Raw genomic sequence first — 23199 nt, 5'->3', positions numbered from 1 at the left:
GGGTCTCTTCTCTACTGCTGAGACAGCTGTCTGACGACATATAAGCAGGACCACATTCTTCAATCCGTATTTTTCTGCTAGAGCCGGACAAAACTCACACCTTGGGTTCGTAGGATCTGGGGAGCTAGTTACCCACCCTTTACAATTTGTCATGTTTATGTATTATTTTAATTTCTGTGGGAAAGTTTACTTTGAAAATCATTTTTGAATAGACCAATTTTATAAGCTAAAAAATAATGAAAAATAAAAGCACTCCTCAATCAATATTTCAAAAATACTATATGATTGTAATTATTTTAAAATGTCCACCTTCGCTCTCAAATAGGCTCCAGTTTACACAATAAATTACATGATGGGCTTAGATGGCCTCATCTTATGAGTGAGAGACCTGAGGCTGAGATGTCAACTTGACCGAGGCACACAGCCGGGAAGGGGAAGAGACCATTTGCTTCTTCTATGGTACCAAAGTTATTGTTCTCTGTTACACTTCTGGATTTATTTTGAAAACCTTCTATCTGACCCCAATCTGAAACAAACGAGAAAGCATGGGAGAATGTGGCCATTTTAGAACTAAGCCAAGCAAATACTTTCTCTTCTGCAAAAAACCAAGACCATCCTGACAATCAAATCAGCAAATCTGTATCAAGCACTCATTATAGGAAAAGGGGTCCTCCAGCTGCTGTGGGCATTTATTTAGACCTCCCGGGCAGTCTGGGCATTATGGGAAACACAGAGCCATAAGACAGTGTTCCTGGCCAAATGGACACGTAGAGCTGGTTGTGAAACAGTAGCTAACGAGAACCATCATTAAGCTACATGACAGGTACAAAGTAGACACAGAGGGCTTAAGAGAGGAGGGCGTGAGGGGAAGCAAGTGGCGTAGAAAAGGCTTAACTGCAAAGGTGCCCACCTTGCAAGGCCTAAAGGATGAGTTTTGCTGGGCAAAAGGGAGAAGAGTGGGTGTCGCACCACAGTCTCAGAAGGGCTGGGCCATGAGCCAGAAAATCCTGAGGGCCCCAGGCACAGTGGTTTTATTTGGTGTTCTGCTGCCCCCTACAGGCTACTTGGTTATTGGTGTAGAATACCCAGCAGAGGCCAGAAAGGGCCACCATTCCCTGCCTGGAGGTAACTGCTTCCCCATCGCCACGCCCTGAGAGGCTCTGCACGTACACAGCGGTGTTGTGTGCGAGAGGGCTGCACGTAAAAACAAATGCGGGGAGGGGTTCGTCAAACCAACGTCTAAGTATGAGGAATGAGTGCTGATTACGACTTCGCAGACAATTTTTTATAAATCAAGTTATTACTAATATACTCTTCTGGCCTAACATAACTTTTACGTGGAGATTTTTTTACCGTACCTTACGACAGTAAAGTGAACTGCGCTATCTATATGAAAACCCAGCATAGAATACAGACCTCTCATCATCCACATCAGGGGTCCTTAATATCGGGTCCAATTCCAAAAAGGACGTGTTTTCAGGCTTGGGGTGAGGAAGCGTCAAGCCCCGTCATTACGTGCTCAGCTATTTTAGGGATCCCTTGGCACTACGGCTTTGTTACTTTGCCTTCGAAATGACATCCAACAAAAATTCCTTTTATCGTACAGATTGGTATATGGCAGGTTTCCAAGGACATGAAGCTACTCGTTTCAAACCAGAAGAAGTTATGGTTTCCAGACTGAAAATCCCTTCTTCACTCTTAATTTCTAGAAGGCAGTAGGTATGACAAGGAGTGTCGATGGGTTATTTCCTTTATACAGTCTTGGGTCAGTTTCATGATTACTTAAAACGTGTCTCCGTGAGAAAAGGTGTCGCCTGACCCCGCTTACTGAGTTCCACGGCACGGTGAACCTGATTCCCCAGTGGGCGACAGCACCGCCTTCTCAGCAAAGCAAAAATAAAGCATTGAGCATGAGTCTCCCCGAGGTCGGCCGGCGTCGCGGGGCCCCTGCCTGCCCAGAGTGCTGCTGAGAAAGCTGCCACCGTCTGCGGCCACCTTCTTAACTTGAAGCCATCTCACAGAATTAGTGGAACACAGCGGACCCCTAACTCAGGAGAGTAACCTATATGAAACGTAGAGCCAGGTGCTTTACATATACCATGTCTAATCACTAGAACAAGCTTGCAAGGAACAAATGACTAGGCCTATTACACACAGAAGAGGTGAAAGCCGGACCTAGAATATTCTGGTCTCAGAACTCCCAGGCCTGTGTGTCATGGCACCATTTCTCATAATGGGACCATTTCATGGTGATATGTTCCTCTTATTTAACCAAATCTTCAAGGCAGTCTCCACAGAAACATCTACTAATATTTTATTCACCGCAGAAACGTCCTTTGTAGGAGAGAAATCTCGCTTGGAAGAAAGATGCTTATTATTTGTTAAAAAAAAAGTCTAGGCCAAGGAGCTCAGTGTCAGAGGCCAGGGTACAAGTTCTGTTTTTAAACAAGCTAGTTTTTTTCTATCTCACAAGCAGACATTACACCTGCCATCTTGACCAAGCTGGCATCCTGCAGAAGTCCACGTAAGAAGTGGGGCATCAGAAGTTGACAGCTGGGGGTTGTATGTGTGAAGGGGAAAGAAAGTACCCATTTTACTTATACCCACTGTGAAAAACAACTCAGGAGCATGCCCTGCGAGCTGAGGACAGGGGTAGTGAGAAACCTCATGGTATAAATACACAAATCTTAAACAATAGTCCCTTTTTCCAGGACCTACATGATAGCTGCCTGGTCTGCCACATTATCCCCAAAGTCTTTGCTGAGGACTAATCCCAGACCCTTCAAGGGTTCCCAGTCTTCAAGTATCTACTGCCTGGCGGGGAATAGCTAATATCCTCCTCCAGCTCTGTCTTATCTTTCTACCCACTAGTTCTCTTAACAAATCCTCAACAAATGGGGCTCTCACACCTCCATGCCTTTTGGTCGTACTATTTTCATATTCCTCCATCCTCTCTGACTGTCCAACTCTTAGTCAGTCTACAGAATCCAGTTGATTTTCCACCTCCTCCAGGAAGTCTCTCGGGAATATTCCAACTCTCTGTTTAAACCAGACGACCTACGATTTGTACCACTGACTGAACCAGTTATTCACCAAAATATGTCCTTTTTATTATGGTTTTCATTTTAACTGAATTGTAAAATTTCTTCAGATAGTACTGTGTGTGCATGTGTGTACACATACGTGGGCTATCATATAGTTACTAGTCAACAGTATTTATATATCTAATAATATAATTTTCACTTGCTTTTCATTGTCTCCAACAGTTTTTAAACTTAAGATAAATTGTCGCCACTGTCACAAACCCATTAAGAGCAATTAGGAACCAAGGGATGATAAGTTTCTGCCCCAGTTATTGGGAGAGACTTTGCAAGACACCAAGTCCCAAAGAATACAGACATATGAAGGACCCTGAATGTCTGTCCATACTTTATAAGCTTATTTACTCTAGTAAAGTCAAAGGCATTTGGCCCCAAACCTCTAGAACTACCCCAACCTCAAGAGATTTTAAGAGATGAAAATGACTATCCTTTTACAGACAAGAGCCTTTAACAGCTGGGAAGGGCAAGACTTCTGGCTGTATTACATGGGTGGTGAGGGGACCTCACCTTTGAGATGAATTGCTCAGAGTTCTTTGCAGGGCTAAATGTGATGTCCTAAACCCAGTTCTCATAGGCAGTGGCTCCCCTGGCCCAACCCTGGCTCTGGCTTTGGCCTTGGCCCACATTTTACTCACCAGTCAAATCCTCCTCCCCTAGGTAGTAGAAAAAGGCCTGGTGTTTAGTTTCCACAAAGGAAACTATAGATCTACTTAGGGAAAGTTTTCAAAGTAAGATGCATACATAAAAGAATGTAATTTTCTTTAATATCTTTTAATAAGTAAAAATCAGCAATTGGTTAATGGGCAAATGTAGACTTTATTATCTCCAGGAAGAGAGGTCCACTTTCAAAGCAGAGGGCACATACTGAGCTGGGCTAACTCTCAACTCTTTTAACAAAAGATGCTGGCTATAAGTTTCATATGCGACTCTGAAAAGTTACCTATGAAAAATACTACGCCCTGCGTAGCAACAGAACATCGTGTAACTTATAAAATAGAGATTAAATTCAGGCTATATTTCTCTACGTTTAAAGTTCTATGTTCATGCAATTAAATGCCGACATTTTAAAAAATTAATCTTTTCATTCTACAAAGCCAGTAGCTCAGTGGGTTGAAGTACTGTACTGATGAACTCAAGCCTATAACTTCCATCCTAGAGAAAGCTCCAGCTCTACCTTCATAGACCAAAAGCCAAACTCAAGTTCCCCAAAAGCTCTATACGCCTCCCTGCAAGACATGCCGAGAGGGTGTGAATGGTTCAGCCCAGCCGTCCTCAGCACTAGAACTGCCTAAGCAGCAACAGCAGCAAAGCACAGAACAAGAAGCAAGGCAGTGCCTGGGAGCTGGAGACGTGACCTGGGTCTTGCTCTGCCACTCACCAATCTCCGTAACCTTGAGCTTGTCAATTAAGCCTGCTCAGTTTAAATGCATATGACGAGTGTATTCTGGGAGCACTAAAACTTTCTTGGGTATGACTTGTTGTGCAGATGAGACTACATATGTGTAAGGAGCTTGGAGATTTTAACACCCATATAAATGGAAGGATGCACACTTACTAAAAATGGGCCAGCAGCAGCCGGCTTGCAGTCAGGGAAAAACAAGATGCCATTGTCCTAATGATAAGCATTCCGATGTCTTTCATAAGCATTTGAAGGCACCCAGACCTCTGGCTTGCTTGCTCAGGGGCGTTCTTTATTTAAAACCATTAGCTTTAACTATGCCACCATCAGAACCAGGTCATTTAGTGCTAAGGGATCAACACCCACTCGGGACTCATGATTATGCTTAACCCAGATGACAGCCAGCTGTTCTCCAAACGGCTGCGATTGGCTACAAGGGGCCTGTAGAGGGCGCATGGGCAGGTCAGGGCCCAGCGGGCCCTGCCACAACGGGGCTGTCACCAACATTTCACCTTCGAGTCACAGTAGTCCTTCCGCTCAGGTGTCCCCTTATCAAAGTAGGAAAGTCACCTAAACGAGTCCTTTCCTTGTACTGGGTGACCACTGCGTGGGCAGGGCCCGAAGAGAGTGCTCAAACATGTTCACTCACTCGCTCAGTGTAAAGTAGCCTAAAGATGCTCCAGTAGGTCGGTGTCTTGATGGTCCACGAATCTTTGCCGTATTACAATCTTCACACTACAGACTGGAAAAAACAAAAAAAACAAAACCCACCCAAGAGACACTGCTCTAAGGTGCCGTACTTCAAAACCAGCTTCGCAATGGGGAGCGGGAAGGTCCAGGGGGAGGTGACTCACTATTCCCCTCCACGGGGTTTCTAACCCACTTCTCGGGAGCACGCTGAAACCTCGCAACCCCCAGGGCTTCCGGGCCCACGTCTATTTGGGGTTATAAATAAACACCATATAAAACAGATTCTTTGGAGGTTTGAGCAAAAGAGATAGAGCAGGAGTTTACACTCTTTAGTGCTGTGGAGCCGAGTCTAATCGCTAATAAAAAGATCCTCGAAGCCTCGGTTTAATAGCCACCACGCCTTCCCGGCTGCCTGCCTGCCTTCCCACCTGCCTCCCCAGAGGAGGCTAAAGCATTTACGAGCTGCCCCGGACCAGCTGGAAACAGGGAGTGTGTGAAACTCCAGACATGAAGGACAAACCCGGACGTACGTATGATGCAGGCAGGTGTGTGACCCTGTCTCACTGTCGGAGGGGCAGGGTTTTAGGGAAAGAGCCCATCCTGACGAGTCGACCTGCACTTCATCCGTGGACCCCGAACCCAGGGGTAAAATGACTGGCTGTCCGGGACACACCCCTCCTCCTTTTAGCAATTGCACGGCTCGCTTCTCCTGGGTGCTCCCTTTCGATCTCCGCCTCCCGCCGACATCCTATTTGGCGCCACCCCTGCTGGTCCTAATCTTCTAACTCATTTATCACGGCTGTTAGGGAAATGTCCGCTATGAAATGAACCTGGACGACTCAAAAGTTTCTGAGCCGGTACAATGCCTTTGGGGTCTCTAGAAGAAAGTGTTCTGAAGATAAGCACAATAAAGAAATGCCTAAGTGACTTTCATCCTCCAACTGGGTGTGCGGTGTCTGACTTTGAGACAGCTGTGCTGGACAGGCTCCCACAGAGGCAGGGCCCAGGGCCTGGCAGGGTATATTCCACACTCTCATGGTGACACAGTATCTCATAGGAAAAGTCCAACTGGTTTATCATTCAGGAAAAACAAAAACAAAAATTCACATCTAAAGAAAAGAAGCCTCGGATTCCTTGTTCTTGGGAAGCTCTAGCTGTGACAACAGTAGCGCCGCCCTGACCCTCAGGACGTCCGGCCTGAAGAGATTCCCAGTGCACTGAGTCCTAAATGAAATTCCATCAGCCTGGCTTTGTCCAAGTCATTTTCCAACTGGCTCCATCCTATGCCACCAACTCCATCTAATGAGGCTCCAAAATAGATCCTCCCCTCCAGTCAATGAACTTCATTCTTGCCCAAGTCTGGGCCCTACAATCATGCCGCCCCATCCCCCAACCACGGAAGACCCTCGGGGCTGTCTTTTCCACTGTTTGATCTTTCAAAATGGGTTCAACATTCATTTCAACGAAAACTTCCCCAGCTGATCTCATGGCATGCTGTTAATTCTTCATCTCCTCAGAGTTCATGTATCCACCTTGGCCCGAGTTGTTTCTCCAGAGTTCGTGTGCTGCTCTTCAGCATTTCTGAGGGGCTTTATCAGGTCCGAGGGGCTGTAGGGTTCCCCACCTCCCAGTCAAGACGTGGAACAGAGAATTGTAACATTTCTCTTTTTATTTCCCCTGTAGTCTAACCTAGGCTCTGACTTCAGGAGGCGCTTCCTTCTTCGCCTGCTCTTTCCCTCATTCTCCTCGTTTCCCTAGTTCCTTTTCCTCTCTGTTCTTCTTTTCTTTGTGTGTCACTCTCGGTGAACAAAAGATAAGTCCCCAGCTAAAAGTGGGGCTCCCTCGGTAAATGTCACCATTCATGTCTGCCACCGCCACACTGTCCCCTAAAGTGCGGTGGGGTTTGGAGGGCAATATCTATAAAGTCAGACTTAGTCACAGACGCCAAGAGGAGGGTGTGCTGAGCAAGGGGATGGATGGCTGGCAGGGACTGAGCGATGGGACACGTGCACGCACACACATGCACACACATGGACAAGCACGTGCACACACGCACACACAGCGCCTTGGAGCACAGAGGAGGGTGACAGTGTGATGGACGAGCCAGAGTCGCGGATTTCAGTGATGGTCCCTTCTCTGGTTTATGACTGGGGAGAGTGAGGGGGTGAGGTCTCTACAGTTTGAAACGTTTGGGACATAAGCGTGAAGAACTGTGATCAATCACGACGCATGCTGCTTTGCTACAGGTCTCTGTCTTCTCTTACTGGATTTGCGGGACATGGAGCCCCCCAGACATTAGCTCACGCGCCCGAGTTCCCCCATGTCCCCACCCCTCTGCTGCCATGAAGCTAACTTGTGAATTAACGTGAACTGTACCACGAAATGGTCATCTGAAGGAAGCCCATGGCGAATCCTGACTCAAGGAAACAAATCCTTTCCTAAGAGCAAATTCACACACACACACACACACACACATACACACACACACACACAATTTATCTGCTATATCAATTCAGACTTTTGTAGTCTGGATTTTCTTAAAGAGTAGCAGCCTGTTGGTAATAAAAATACGCATCTGGGGTGACCACAGATGGGGCTCAATGCCCAGAACAGGAGAAAAGTGAGAGACAATGCCAGCAGGTATCACGGGGGCGCCACTTTCGAAACACTGCCACCTAAGACTCTTTTCAGGAGGAAGAAAAATAAAGGTCTCGGGCACAGAAGTAATTTTCAAAAAATGATCAGAGCGAAATGGTTGCTGGGGGTAATAACGAGGCTGCCCCCTCTCTGGACCAAAATCAGCAGGCTGACAAATCAGCTTTGACAGAACTATTGCAACTGCCTCTCATTTATCACAATTAGGATCCACAGTCCCTATCGGACATGATACCTTTTAAGGCTGGGCATTGAAAAGGAAAACTAATAATGCCTGGGTTTGGGCATGAATGACAGTAAATCCGCGGCAGCGTCCAACACAGCCATGCGGCACAGCGTTTACGGAAACAAAGCCAGCACATCGCTCCATGCCCGGGAAACGATGCCCTCGGCAAGCCTTTTCCCCCTCACGCGGCGAGGGCCCCTGGATGACGCTGCTTAGTCTGAAGATCCCATGGTAATTGAACGAACTCTTGAGCGCACATTAGAGATTAATATTTTAAGAGGTGGCATTTTGGAGGATGACATTCAATGTGTGTCATAAAAAGCAGAGTCTTCTGGGGATTAAAAATGCCACTGCTCGTGCAATGAAAGAGGAAGAAATCCAAAGATGTCGGCCACGAGACTGGATGTCAGCATGGGGGTTGGGAAAGAGGTGGACCACGAGGGTGGCATCTCGCCCGCCCCCGAGGCTCCCTGCCAAGTGGGGTCGAAAGGAGGAAAGATGCTTTAAGGGCGCGCGAGTCCTAAGCTTGACTTTTGCCTGATCCCTGAGGAAGGCAGAGAGGATGAGAGGCAACCGAGACACCCCCACTGTGGGCGGCAAATGTGGCTTCAGAGAGAAGCCATGTCTTGAGTCCGGGGACGCAGAGAGGCAGCTGGGGTTCAAATGAAACAAGTGCCACTCCCAGCTCTTCCCTCCCACACCAGCATCCTGCCTCCCAAGAGCATGGTCGGTGGAACCGCGGGAGAGGGGCCGCTCCCGCGACGTGCAAGGGCAAGGCGACCCCCTCTGGGCCCCTGCAGGCCTGGAGCCTGCCGGCCCAGGCCATGTGCACAGACACAGCGCTCGGGCCCAGCAACCAGCCCAGCAGGTCTGGGCCCCGGAGCCATCGGCTTTCCCGGAGGGGGAGGTTAGTGGGGGGAGGAAAGGCGTGGAGGGATGCCGTCTACCTGGGTCACACACCCGAACACAAGGTGGGGGGCGGGAGGGAGCTAACTCAGGGTTTACATCCTTGCCGTGGGCAGCATTGAGGAGGAAGTTCATTCTGAGAGCTCAATAAACACTTTATCAATTCCATGGTCAAGGCTGAGAGACAGGGAGCCTCCTTTCGGAACATGCCCTCTGTCCCTAGAAGGAGTCTCTGGAACTTCTCGGGGCAGAGGGGTGGCTGCTCAGGCTGCAACGCACTGGGAGTGCCAAGGTGCAGCTGTGGGCTCCAGACACCAACTTCAGGAGCCAAGAGCCATTCGGGCGGATGCCGGCACGGGCCCGAGTCAGCGACCAACCTATGCTTCAGAGTTCAGCTGCGGGGCCGACATTCCCAGCCCATCCGGTTATCATCATGTTTGCCACAGTTTCCTGCTGCGTCAAGGCCACGACATGACCTCTGAGGCCTCAGGCTGACCCGAGGGCACTGCCTTACGTGACCTCCCCTGGGAGCCCCGGCCCCGTACTTCCCAGTCGGTCCAGTTCTCCGTGTTCCAGCTCCTCAGCGAGGAGTTTGCTGGGAGAATGGAAATCTCTGCATTACACCAAAACGTCAAGGGTGACTCTCGACTCACAGTGGCCGAGGGCTCCCCAGCCTGAGGCCCTTCTGCTGTTTCCCTCCGCACGCAGTCCTGGGCGGCGGGTCTGTGGCTCGTTCTCATCCTTAACAGCATCAGCTCCTGCACACGCGGTTGCCACTGGCACACCACAGAACCCGCAGTGACCTCTCCCGTGCCCTCTGGGAACCCCGAGTCCCTGGGTCGACACTGCACACTGTCGTGTGCCCAGCACCACTCTTGGAGGTAGCCCAGAGGGCTGCACAGCTTTTTGGAGGGCAACCCCAGACCAAAGTCCCCTCAGGAGTGAGGCACCTCGTAGCATCACACTCTGAGCAGGGCACAGGAATCCACAAGGGACCAGGTACCTTTCCGTGAGCCTGGAGGAGCTCAAATACTTCCAATGGGTAGACTCCCGGGGCGGCACACAGTGCTCTAGGTAAAACATCACTCTTTAAGGCCACAGGTTGTTAGACACAGCACATTAAGCTCTCATGGTGACTCTGAGTTGCATCTGTACGACCTGGTATCACTTAACTCTATACTGCCTGTCCATTAGAATCAAACCAAGTGACTCCTTACCTCCAAATCATTTTTGTATATATTTGTGTTTGTAAAAGGAAGGTGCCTATAAAAAAAATATGCTGAGTGCCATCTAGGGGCTAGGTGCTGTGACAGACACTGAAATAGTGAGAGGAATAGAAACCTACTGCGCCTAACGGGAGTGGCCTGTCTAGAGGTAAAGTTTGACATCTAGAGGTTCAGTGAAGAACTGCAAATCAAAGCAGAAAGAAGGAAATGCAGCCTAGGGATGTAAACACCACACACGTGCTGGGGCGCAGGGGAAGCAGGGTGTGGCTGTGCAGGGCGGCCCCCACGAAGGAGCCCCAGCAAAGGCCCCCTCTGAGATGGAGAAGGAAGGGTTACAGGAAGGAGGGGTGGCTCTATTTTGTCTTTATTGGCTAGTTGACATCAATTCCAATTTAACCCTAATAACACTGACAAATTTATCAAAGCTAACGTCAGACGGAAAAGTTTACCACTGCCTCCTTCAATGTTTCAAAGAGAAAATATCTTAAAAGTTGACAAATTTTTAAAAAACGTAATCTTACATTTCACTTTGAAAAATCTAAATGGTGGCTACAAAGGGACTTGTGGGCACATGATACATGTAATGAAATGAGGTTCTCTAATGAGTTACCTGAGAACCGAGCATAGACATCACATCTGGAGGTTAATGAAGCTGCCCCAGGAGTGAATAAGGGGCTGTGGGTACGAGCCAGGCTCTATCTCCATCTCTGTAACCCTGAACCACTGTGACCTACAAAGGACCACAGTCTCCAACCAGCAGATACCTTTATAATCCACATCCAGCTTACCTCACAGGAGCATATATGATGGTCAAATTAGGCAAAAGGTATGGAAAGGAACTAAGCGTTAATGTGAAACAAATTATTATTATACTAATAGTATATAGATAATAGCATATTGGGGCCACTATTATCCATAAGAATCAAGGAAGGAATTTCCATTGAATTAAATATTTTTCTTAAGAAGGAAGAGAAAGGGAAAACGCCACCTGTTCACCATAAGCCAGGAACCGTGATAAACTTCTTATAGATACTATTCAATTTTCAAAACTACCCTGGGAATGTTCCCCCCGATCTACAGATAAAGGTTACTGACATCCTGCAAGGAGCTGGCAGACGAGCTCCACGTTGCAGCCGAGCAGCTGGCAGACGAGCTCCACATTGCAGACGAGCAGAGCCTGGCCTGGGTGGTGAGAACCCCAGAGAAGCACGCGCTTCCGTCGGAGCTTCCAAAACGGAGAAAAGGCTAATGCTGGAAGGGAGACCGAGACTCAGGTCTGATTCCAAAATGTGCTCTTTTATTCTCTAAATCATGTGGTTCTTTTTTTTTTTTTTTTAACTAAATCAGTAAGTGTGGATATCAAGCACAGATAAACTAAATGCTTAATATTTAAAAGACAGTTAATATTTAACATATCTTAGGTTTTCAAAACATCTACTGAGCCCCTAGTAGGTGTCGGGCCCCGCGTGCAGGACTTTATACAGCGTTTCGTTTGGTTTACACGGTACTCTAGCATTTCTTAGTGTCTCAGAGTCATTTTGGGGAACCTAAATTACCATCATAGCAGCAAAGCATGGCAGTTCTGGATAGCTAAGTGTCCGAATTACTGTGAGATGACAAATCTGTTGCATTTCCACTCAAATAAATCTGGTAGAAATTTATCATAATACCAAATCCAGAGGACAAGATCACTCCCCTACTGTTAGCACAAGGACCCTAAAGATAGAAGGGGTGTGTCTGGATCCCCTGCATTATCCCTGCAACTGGAAATCAACCCGCCTACACTTCGACGCTTCAATGACCAATAATTCTTCACTTTTTGAAAATCTTTTCTAGACAACTTAAGATTAGAGAGAACATGCTTCTCTATACTCTTCACCAGTTGATTTCGGTTCTCCTCTCTGAAGCAACACGGAGCGAGTGTTCCAGGTCTTCGACTGGCAGCCTGCCAAATATCTCACGGAGGTTCCCATCCCTCTCCGAAGGCTTCATTTTACATGTAACTTATCCTATTTCTTGATCCACTCTTTCATACTTTGTTCCGAATCTCCCATCGTGGTTTCCCTTTTTCTAGATATTTACTCATTTGTCTGTGTTCCTCTGGGATTGTTCTTCTTGAAAAAAGATTGAACGTTTACGGAATGGCATGAATAATGAAGAACAGACTGGGAATGCCGCATTCGTTTTCTGACCATAGATTCATAACATCGACAAATATTTTCTAAGCATCTAGCATGTAACAGGTACCTTGCTGAGCACTGGAGACATTCAGGAACATGCCATGTGAGACTGCCCTCAGAGAGCTTATATATATATTGATGAAGGCTCTGGGGATATTTGTTTCGGGGCAGGCGTATCTCATACCACAGTTTGCACCTACTACTTTTCTGAGAAAGTCAAGACCATTACATAAGAGTGTCCTCATCGTCTTTCCTAACCACATGCATATTTACCTCTTTAACACCTACCACTCATTCACGTATGTTCCCATAGTGGACGAGATGCCCTTTCAGGAGTAAGACTAACTCTCGAGGGGCCCCTGAGGGATCCTCCACGCTCCATCAGTTATCTCCCTCATGTTCACCCAGCTTATCTGACCTGAGTCTCTCCTTAGCATAAAGACGTATTCCAACGCCTCCCATTTTATAAACACCTTTCTTTCATCTCACGACTTCTACTTTTTCACCTTTGATCCTAACTACTTTTTTTTTTATAATGAAGCATTTCAAGATGCTTGAAAGAGCAGTCTACATCTTGTCTCTGAGTCCTCACCACCCATTCGCTCCTTAACCTGCTGCAATCTGACCTCTGCTCCTCCTCCCCACACCCCGCCCCCCGCCACCATTCCATTTAGACAGCTTCGTCAAGGTCATGAATGGCCTCCAGATTGCCAAAGCCAATGGATATATTTATGTCTTTCTCTTACTTTTCTTGTCTCTTGCCTTTGGCATTGACTGTGCCTTCTATTTTTCTCTTTTGGCAATTTCTGCCTAATGCCTTACCACTACAGTACTACTTACATTCATTATAGAAAATTTAGAAATAGACACATGAAAAAAAATCCAGAAATAACTACCAGTGACCTTTTCGTGTATGTCCTCTCTGAAATTTTTCTATAAATACACATAGATACATACTTCTTATAAGAAATGGATCACAAATGTACCACTTTGGGAAACTGCTCTGTTCACCTAATCTATCATGAGCATCCTTCCCTATCTCTGCCTTCCTTATTCACATTCTTTCCTCCCTTGGCTCCAGTGTAACCACTCTTTGATTTTCCTTTTGCCTTTAGAGCTACTGTTTCTCTGTCTCCATCACAAGCTTCTCATTCTTGGCCTAGTTCTAAAAATGTCAGCAACTTCTCGGGGCTCCCTCCCTGGACCTCTGTGCACTTACACTGGGAGACCGGATTGGCACCTTGAAGCCATCCCTGGAGTGTGGGTTCACCTACCACGTTGGCCGGCCACTCAGCGCACGTAGAGCACGTGAACGGAGATGCTAATACGCAGAACGTGCTCAAGGAATACCTGCTAAGCTACCCAGAAGGCAAGAGGAAGGGGGAGAAGGGCTCGACAGAAAGGGAACTGCTGGAAGTGACTTTGCACAACTGAGGAACAATGTGAGGGCAAGGGAAAGAAGAAAGATGTGGTGAAGGAAAGAGAGAAACATCAAACCAAACTCTCTTCTTCATCCCTCTGCCGAGAACTGGGTCTATCATCACCATGCATCACCAGGAATGAGCAGTCTTGTGGGGTGACCCCGAAGAAATTCTCCCTGGACTTCACTCCATCGTGGAGTCGAAGAATCCTCCCCGCCACACTTTCCGCCTACTACCCACCGCACAAACTGCCCTTCGCTCCCTCCACTCCAGTTCCATCTTTCAGCCCCTCTCCAGATTAACACCGTCTACCTGCCAAACCCATGTGATGACCCTGACCTCTAACCCAACCTTTTCTGCTATTCTTAAATCCTTAGTTTTTATCTGTATCCGCAGGTTTCACACCGGATTTGACCAACTGTGGGTTGAAAACAGTATTCACAATCCATGGCTGGGAATCTGGAGATGTGAGGGGCAGGACTGTATGCACTGTTCCGCCCCATTTTACATAAGGCACTTCAGCATCCTCGGATTCGGGTGTCTGCAGAGGGTCCTAGAAGCAATCTGCCACAGGTATCGAGGAATGATGGTATTCAGTTTTCAGTTGCTTCATTTTCTTGACTAGACTGGAACACCACAGGGCTGAGACCTAGACTACTACTTGAATCTATACCTCCAAATGCCCAGTACACTTCTGTGTTCTCTGAGTGCTTGCCATAGGCAGAATCATCTGATCCAGGGTCATCAAAGTGGAGAGAGGACTTAAAGCACAGTGTTTAAGAACATAGGTTCCCTCCTAAGTTCTAAACCCACCTTGACTTACTAGTAGTGAGGCCCTGAGCCTCAGGCTCCTGACTGGTAGAGTGAAAGTAACAATACCCACCTCACAGAGATGTTATAAAGATTAACTGAGATACTGAATGCAAAGAGCTTAGACCAGTGCCCAGCATACAGCAAGCATGCAAAAGATGTCAGATGTCAGCTGTGACAAGGAAAACACTCCAGAGAAGAAGCCAAGAGAAAAGAAAGCAAGGGATCTCGCTCCTCTCTCTCAAACATCAATGTCCTCACACCCACAGCATCTCCAGAATTCCACACCCACCGCTACCTCTTAGCCCTCGGTGACTGGATTTAAAAGAACTTCTACCAAGCACCCTCTTCTTTATGAGCATCATATTCTTTAATAAGCTAGTAAGTGGAAGCCCCTAATGTCAACAGTTCAGATTAGAAAAATACACACTATTCCCAAGTACCTTCTCTAATTAGCATTTGTATGATTTGTACAGTTAATATATTTTACAGTAAAGGATGTTCTTAAAATAGCAGCAAATTCCCTACCTTTTAAGTGTTCAACAGCTACCTAAAATTGAACTGGTTTATTGCAAGCTATTTGTGAGTTGTAATCCTATAATTAAGGCTTCATTGGTCCCTACAGTGCCAGAGCTCTGCAATATGGGTTACAATACGATATGATGACGTGTACATCATATTCAGCTAACCTCTATCATATTCATTCATTTATTAATTCAATACCTACTGTAGGTACCCACTATGCACCTGGCACCAGGCTAAATGCTGGGGATCCACACACTGCAATGATGCCTCTGTAAAATTTTTATGGCATCGGATAGATCTCGTAGGGCCTTTTAATGTCATAGCGGACCAAAACCCTCACTCTCCTGACCCACCAGAAAGGTTTACTACCAAATTATTTCAGACTAATCAGGTTCCTGGCCTCATGAGAACTATTTCTAGGTGGAAATGCTATAATTTTTCAGACAATAAATTATGGAGTCTGGTATACATTATTTCACTAGTCTCTCTCTCTCTCTCTCTCTCTCTCTCTCTCTCTCTCTCTCTCACACACACACACACACACACACACACACACACACACACACACACACCCCTTCATTTTCCTAGCGAGCACAATGACTAGATGGCCAAAAGAGGGGACCATATCGACTCACCTACGTAAGTCAGTGCAGAGCTGCCAGCAAAGCATCACAATGAAATTAAATCCTGGTCGAGCACATGGAGACCAGATCTGGGTCCCCGTCTCTGACCCGTGGTTCACAGGACATTCGGTGGGAAGACCTGGCCATTTTTGTGGATGGCAGTATTGTGTAGTAGAAAGAAGTAGGTTTAGGAGCCAGGGAGGCCTGGGTCCAATCCTAGCTCCATGACTTATATTATCAATGTGACTCTGCAAAGGTGAGCCAAATGCCAAATAATATAGGGTGAATGCAGTTAAAAATTAGACCTGTTACAGAATTCTGCTTCACATGAACCTTTACTGACACTTAGAATCCATCCCACTGATTCAACAGCTATTTACTGAGCACCTAGTATGGGACAAGCAGACACAGATTAAACTGTTTACTTCATATTGTGAACAGAACACACAAGGTCTCTGCTTTCATGAAGCATTCTAGTGGAGGAGACTAAAACAGGAAAACAAATGAATAAATGATACACGTTGATTAATACTTTCTGTGAAAAAAATAAAGCAAGATCAGGGGCTGGCGTCTGACAATGTAATTTAGGATCTCACCATAGACGACACTGTGTTATTCACTTCTCTTTCCTGCATGTTAATTCATATCCTGAACTAGGAGATAATCTTCTCGGGCATATAAATCATGCCTTCTGAGCCTTTATTCCCTATGACATCTGTTAGAGTGCCAAGTACACAGCAAATGTTCAGCAAATTCCTATCACTTGATCAAGAATGAATGGTCTGAAAAAGATTCTGCAAAGTGAGACATCATCTAATTCCATGAGTTATACTCGACATCACTATGAAATAAAGAGAAACTTTCGAAATGCGGTATCCCCACAACTTCCAGATCAGAAAGTATTGAATATAATGATCATCTTTGCAACTAATCTGACACCAAGACAATCCCAAGCCTTCGATTTCAATTATTTGGGCACCTTTCCTGAGGATGCCCGTCATACCACATACCAGCCACCTGATTCCAACTGATGGATGCCTGGCCCCCACAATAACTGGCATGATTCTGAATGGATCGACAGTTTCTCACCTACAGAGTTGTTTTGAGGGGATGAAGGGAAGGGCAGGGATTGTTTACCCATTTGGGAATAAAACCATTTTCCTTCCTCACTTTGCCAAAGTTTGTCAGCCCTTTCAACCAGGAATACCTCAAAACTGACCAGAAAGGAGCAAGGAAAAGAGTCGCCAAAGCCATTTTTTAACACTGGAAAGCTCATCTCCCTTCTCCCTAGCAATTCTCCCACTAGAATCACTAAACACTACAAACCACTCAAGCCAACAAAAACAGGTATGTAAGACGCACAAGCAGGTCCTGGCAGGTGGTAAGCATTGGACCTTTTAGACAGCTGCATCCTTTGTTTACAAGTAAAGGAACACAGGGTCACCCAGGTAGGCGACTTTGCTGCAAAAGTCTGCAGAACCTAGTCACCAGCCTTCGGTTAAAACTCCCGCTTTCCTGATTCTTCCCATAACATTAGGGGCCACCATGCTTTGTGAAGCACATTTTATGTTCATTTATCTTTCGCCCAAGTACCATTTGCTGGATACTTTCTCATAGAAGACCCTATGCTAAGTGCTATGGGAAATTCAAACCTCAGTGAAAAAAAAAAATCTTTATCACCAAATAACTTCCAATATAGTATTGCCCCCGAAAAGGTGCCACCAAATACAGCTTGCTACCAGCCAAGCTGAATAAACAAATCCTAGGGACCCAGGTCCCTACAAAACGTAGCCGCTTGCCCAGGACACAGTCAAAAGCCTACTTGGTCTTCCTACTTGGGAGACTGCGCTTCTGGCCCTCAAGGAAGCAAGTCCAAATGCCTATGTGGACAGTGCCATCTGCCCTGTTCATCCCACAGGCTCCTGGCCACCCGGATAATTAGCCAATACTTGCCCACATCTTCCCTGAAAGTAGCCAACAAATGATGGGCCCTGAGTACCTGCTACCCAGCAAGGAGGCGTTCGTGCAGAAGTGTACATGCGTTATCACCAACAGGCTGGAGAGAGTTCAACTTTTCCCCAAACCACGGGTCTGTGGGGTTGGAAAGGTGGGCAGGGGAGGTTGGCTCATTTGAGATTCATCTGTCATCCAAGCAGACTCTGACATTTGTGGGGGTACTTACTATATTGAGCCAGTCCTTGACTCATAATAAAGGGCTTCTTTCTACATCATTTAGCAAGCAATTTACCAAGATTTAGATAATAACACAATGCATTTCATTCCTTAAATAAACTGTATCCTTGAAGTTGTTCCTAGCATCAGACTGTCTCTCTTCCTGAGGTCTCTCCCTCCACCATGAGTCTTTGGTCCCACTGGGCCTTCTCTGTGCTCTTTCAACATACATGGGGATATGGGCTGAGTATGAGCGGCACACAGCACAATCTGTAAGAAGTGTATTTGGGTCTTATGCCCCTATGGCCATAATGCTACACCCTCCTTCATGTAGAAGGATGAAACGCCTATCTGGCCCTTCAGGAAGTCAGTGGCTTTGAGCTGTTTTTCCAGTATTACTGAGTTATGTTGAATCTGATATGCTTATTCTGCCAGAACAAATCATACCCATCTGTGAACGGCTGACCAGTTTAGCGGTAGAATCTGTGGTCAACAAATTATTATTCTTGGGCAAATTCTATGAAGTTAAATGCCATAATCTTGGTCTTATCAGTACAAACCTCCAACTCAAACAGGTAATCAACAACATCCACCAAACTGCAAGCAATCACACACGGCAAGAAAGCGGCGCTTTTGTGTTGGGCTTTCGGAACTGCTTCCGGGGCTGCAAGACGGTAGGTGTGTGTATCAGTGGAAGAGAAGCAAGTTTGGGGGTCGGAAGACAATGACGGAAAAGCAGCACCATGCGCTGGCAAGACTAGGGAAGAGCCACCCCCAGCGTCCGGGTGAGCAGCAGGGAGGTGGGAAGCCAGCCGGGCTTGCATGCTTTTATGTATTCACGCCCTTCGCAATTAAATGCCTGGGGGCCCGACCATAGCTAGCGCATAAAGCGATAAGCAAAAGAAATACAGCGCTTGTCCTATCGGAAGCAACATTTTAGCAAGGATGGAGTCAAATCATAGAAGCGTTTGGTTTTTCTCTCTTTAAGAAAACCAGGCAAAAGATACCACGTAAGAAGAAACTCTCCCCTCAGCCCAGACAACGTGAGACGGCACTGGAAGGGGCCAGTGGGACCGACCGGCAGCCCCCCACTCCGCCTCCACGCCCCGGAGACTGGCCGAGAAAGACAGGAGTGGGGAGGGGGAAGGGAGGCGAGCAAGGCGCGCAGACCCAACCCGCTGCAGACCGCAGCTCTTGCTCTTCACGAAGTACTGTCTAATGAAAACTGCCACTGCAAAAAAAAAAAATCAGGGGAAAGGAAGGGTGAAAGAGACAAGAACAAAGACGGCTGTTCTTATGAAAACAGGCGCTCGCTCCGAGGAAAAACAGGGGCTCCAAGTACAGACCTTAATAAGCAGATATATCGGTGGGGAGAAATTTCAATCAATAATAATCAGGCGCAGCTGGCCCGCTCTTCTTGCCGGGGTTTAATAACACTTTCCAGCCCTTTTCTGATTGAAGCCCGCACACACATGCATACTAATGAGGTCACCAGCGCGGAATTCACTGCTAGGCTTCCAAGGGAGCCTGACAGGCACCATTTCTGTCGCCGAGGGTCTGTCAACCAATATACGTCACCTGTGCCATTAGTCCAGTCAGTTTGCTGGTGAGTCACTAAAGATTTCAACCCATACGTTCGATTGCTACGCCCTGCTGAACCTAATGGTTATGAGGGGACCGTGTGAAAGGCTGGCTGCTTTGAAACAGCACGAACTTCCCCTCCAAAACTAGAAAACCAGAGAATGTTTTCTTCTGACGGTGAGTTAACGATGGCCTTTCTGACACGTCCCTAACTACCCTGGCTCTTCTGTCATCTCTACCCTCCCGTGGGCTCCCACTGATGGGCGGCCACTCCGTGAACAGGGCCTCAGCCCAATTCCAGGACTTCTCAGGCCATGTCCCCCATGACTCCAGTCTCTTACGTGCATTAAAACACTTCTCCTTTCTGTCCCCTCCTCCAGCGCAGGCAGAAACGGTTGCGTTCTACCGGCTTGGACAGTCGGAGAAACGATTTGTGCAGGCATTCGTTTCTCCCCTGGTGTCAGGGTGGGGGCTGGGGAGGAACAGGTGAGCACGGAGGCAGTCAGTCCTCCTTCTGTGGGCTGCCCCTGCTTCTTCAAACCGGCTGGCAGTGAGTTTCCCCTGGTAGCAAAGTGTCTGAAGGCCGGTCTTTGAGGGAGGCTTTTATTGGTTCCTTGGTGAGATCACCTCCCACAGCACGGGGTGTAGGATACCCACCTCGCATTCACCGCAGACCTCCCATTATACCTGGCCTCTCTCAGAGGAGGCCTGCCCCACATCCTCTTGCTTCTGGGGCCCCTTATCTGGTGGGAGGCCTTCTTGGCGGAAGGGGGAGACGGGCAGAAGAGGAGATGCCAGCGGCTCACGTGCAGCCACCTTCCAAGGGGCCCCGTTCAGTAGACACGACCGCGTGTATTCCAGCCTCGCCGAACAGCCGCAGAGCAGACTGCTCGATGGCTCCCCTTTTCAGACCCTCTGTCTCTCCTGACCCTGTCTCCAAAACACAGCGGTGTTAAGCATTTTGCAAATCTGACTGGCGGGGCTTCGTGAGTGTTCCCTTGGGCTCTTCCTCCCTCCTCTTCGGAAAAGGGAAATTCTCCTTCACCCAGGAGAAGGGGAATGGAGGAGATGCATGGTCTCTGTGTATGAACACCTCTCCTCCCTTAGACCCCTTTCCTCTCTTTCGATTCCTTGATACTGACAGGTGGGCGGGGGGAGGAGGCTCGCAGGGCTGCTTCCTGGCCTTGGGACTCTCGGCCAGCCCTGGCGGCACCCTGAACTTAGAAGGTGGGGTTAAATGCCTCTTGTCCCAGCTTCGGGTCTTCACTAGCTTCCCAGAATAAAGGAAAAATCTCCCTTGGCATCATGTTCCAACAATTACCCACCCTTAGCTCACATCTTCACTGGATGGCTCCGTACACATCTACTCCAAATGACAGGAAGTCCAGGAAAACCCACTCTCCCTGCCATGGTTCAGGAATGCTGTCTTCCCACTGAAAACACCTTTGCACCTGTACAGGCTTAGACTGAAACCTGCCCCCTCTCTCCCCACATCTCCCTGCAACATATACACGTGCACACCCACACGGGCACTCATGGCATCTCCACGACACACACACACACACACACACACACACACAACTCACATGCACCCACACACACACACACGAACTCACACACACACACAAACTCATACACACACAACTCACACACAAACTCCCACTAACACACAACTCATACACATACATATACACAGACCTCACACACACACAATTTACACACACACAACTCACACACACACACAAACTCACACACACACACAAACTCACACACACACACACAAACTCACATGCACCCGCACACACACACACACAACTCACACATAGGGAGTGCGGCCTGGTCTCTGCGTAGAAAATGGTGCTTTTGTCCCCAAATCCAAATTTCAACCTTTAGGACCAAACCCTGAGTTCTGACCCACACGTCACAGAGCGGTGAAGTCACTCCCTTGGCCCCCAGAGATAACAGCGTCACCAAAGCACAGTAACAAAGTGGAGCCCGTCTTCCAAAGCCAGGAGGGCAGAGCAGCCAACAGAGGCCGTGCCCCAGCCGAATCGGGGCAGAGAGCTGGGGTTTGCCTGCAAGTAATTAATTCAACGGGTATTAGAATTCAAGGCGTATTTCAGAACCCTTACATTATCAGAGACACTTTAGAGGACACTAAGGATAGAGTCGGTAGCGGATAAAACCACAACAATAACACAATTAGCCTGTTACTACTACGACTACTACTACTACTACTACTGCTACTACTACTGCTACTGCTACTACTACTACTACTGCTGCTGCTGCTGCTGCTGCTGCTGCTGCTGCTGCTACTCTCTTTCTGAAAACACCTGCTAGAAAAACCATGAGATGACGGGCATTCGCGACCCCTCCCCCGCCCCTCCACACAGCGATCATGAGCCCACCAGCCCTCGGTACTGCTCGCTCACTGCAAGACTTTGGATGGCCTTGATGTATGACAACATAAACGGAGCCTGCTCCACTTGAAATGTTCAATAAAACTACAGATCTGAGTGATGAATATTTTATCTGGGGAAGAAAACAACTTCAGGGCCATTTCTAATAACATGTCGACCCCAGACAGGAGTGGGTGTGAGCTGGAGAGCAACGAAGCAGATAAGCATGGGAGAAGCCAGGGCTCCAGGCAACGAGAGAGAGAGAGAGAGAGAGAGAGAGAGAGAGAGAGAGAGAGAGAAACAGAGAGAGAAACAAAGAGAGAGACAGAGAGAAAGACAGATAGACAGAGAGAGAGAGACAGACAGAGAGAGAGACAGAGAGACGGGCAGGCAGGCAGGCAGGCAGAGCGCAGGCTGAACAGCTATGAGCTCAGCCTCATCTGCAGAAGAAGAAATCAAGGCCCACAGGTAACTGGTTTGGGAAGGTCACATCACAGGTGGCTCAGTCAGTCCCGAACTCCAAGATGTTTGCCTGGCCTCAGGGAGAGTACCACAGGATGCTCCGTGAGCATTTAGCAAGCATGGAAACGAAACCTGCGAAATGCCACCGCTAAGCGAGCTGCTACTCCTAAGCGCAGGTGGGGTTTGGGGCTTGCTCCTCGGCACGTCCCAGCGTTCCTGCGGTCCCTCTCTTCTGCCCTCATAGGCGTGTGTCTGTGTCCATGATCCTGTTAAGAGCTTCAGCAGAAGAAATAACGTCCCTCCCCTGCAAGTGGAAGGCTCCTGAGGAAAGGGAAGCTGTGTGACCTCTCTCAGCCCCAACCTCCCCGGGAGCGTCGACTGCAGAGCAGGAAGAGGGGCCCAAGCAGAGAGAGGAAGAAGAACAAGCAGCAGGGACCCCACACTCTGGAAATTCAGAGTGGGGTCCAACATCACAGAACTTGGCGCTTCTTGCTGTGGGCCAAGAAGTCAGCCTGGGCCCCCTCCTGGGCAGCTCTGGAGCCACCTGGGGCAAGAAGCTGCCACAGCTGCCTCTGGAGTCCTAGCTTCTTCTCCCCTCCTCAGCCCCTGAGTCTGCCATGGCCATGGGAAGATGCTGAAGTCTGAGGACAGAGGGATGCCAGAGAACAAGCAATGAGGGAGGAGCTGCATTTAACCCCGCACTCGACTCGTGCATACTAAGCCCAGGTACTGCTGGGCTCATGAGGTGAAGGGGCCCTGCTCCCTGCCCTGAGGAGCTCACCATCCGGCAGAGAGAGAGACAGACACGTTCATACAGAGGGGC

At 47.9% G+C, this 23199-nt stretch overlaps 1 protein-coding gene across 7 annotated transcripts in view; it reads right to left on the bottom strand.

Moving 5' to 3' along the window:
* HHAT (hedgehog acyltransferase) overlaps positions 1 to 23199 on the bottom strand; it is a 210297-nt gene that overhangs the window by 61753 nt on the left and 125345 nt on the right. The gene's annotated exons all lie outside the window — the stretch shown is intronic.

The sequence above is a fragment of the Rousettus aegyptiacus genome, unplaced genomic scaffold (genome assembly GCF_014176215.1).
Source record: "Rousettus aegyptiacus isolate mRouAeg1 unplaced genomic scaffold, mRouAeg1.p scaffold_m13_p_17, whole genome shotgun sequence".
In the NCBI taxonomy this organism is placed as follows: Eukaryota; Metazoa; Chordata; class Mammalia; order Chiroptera; family Pteropodidae; genus Rousettus; species Rousettus aegyptiacus.
This window is presented reverse-complemented; position numbering and strand designations above follow the sequence as displayed.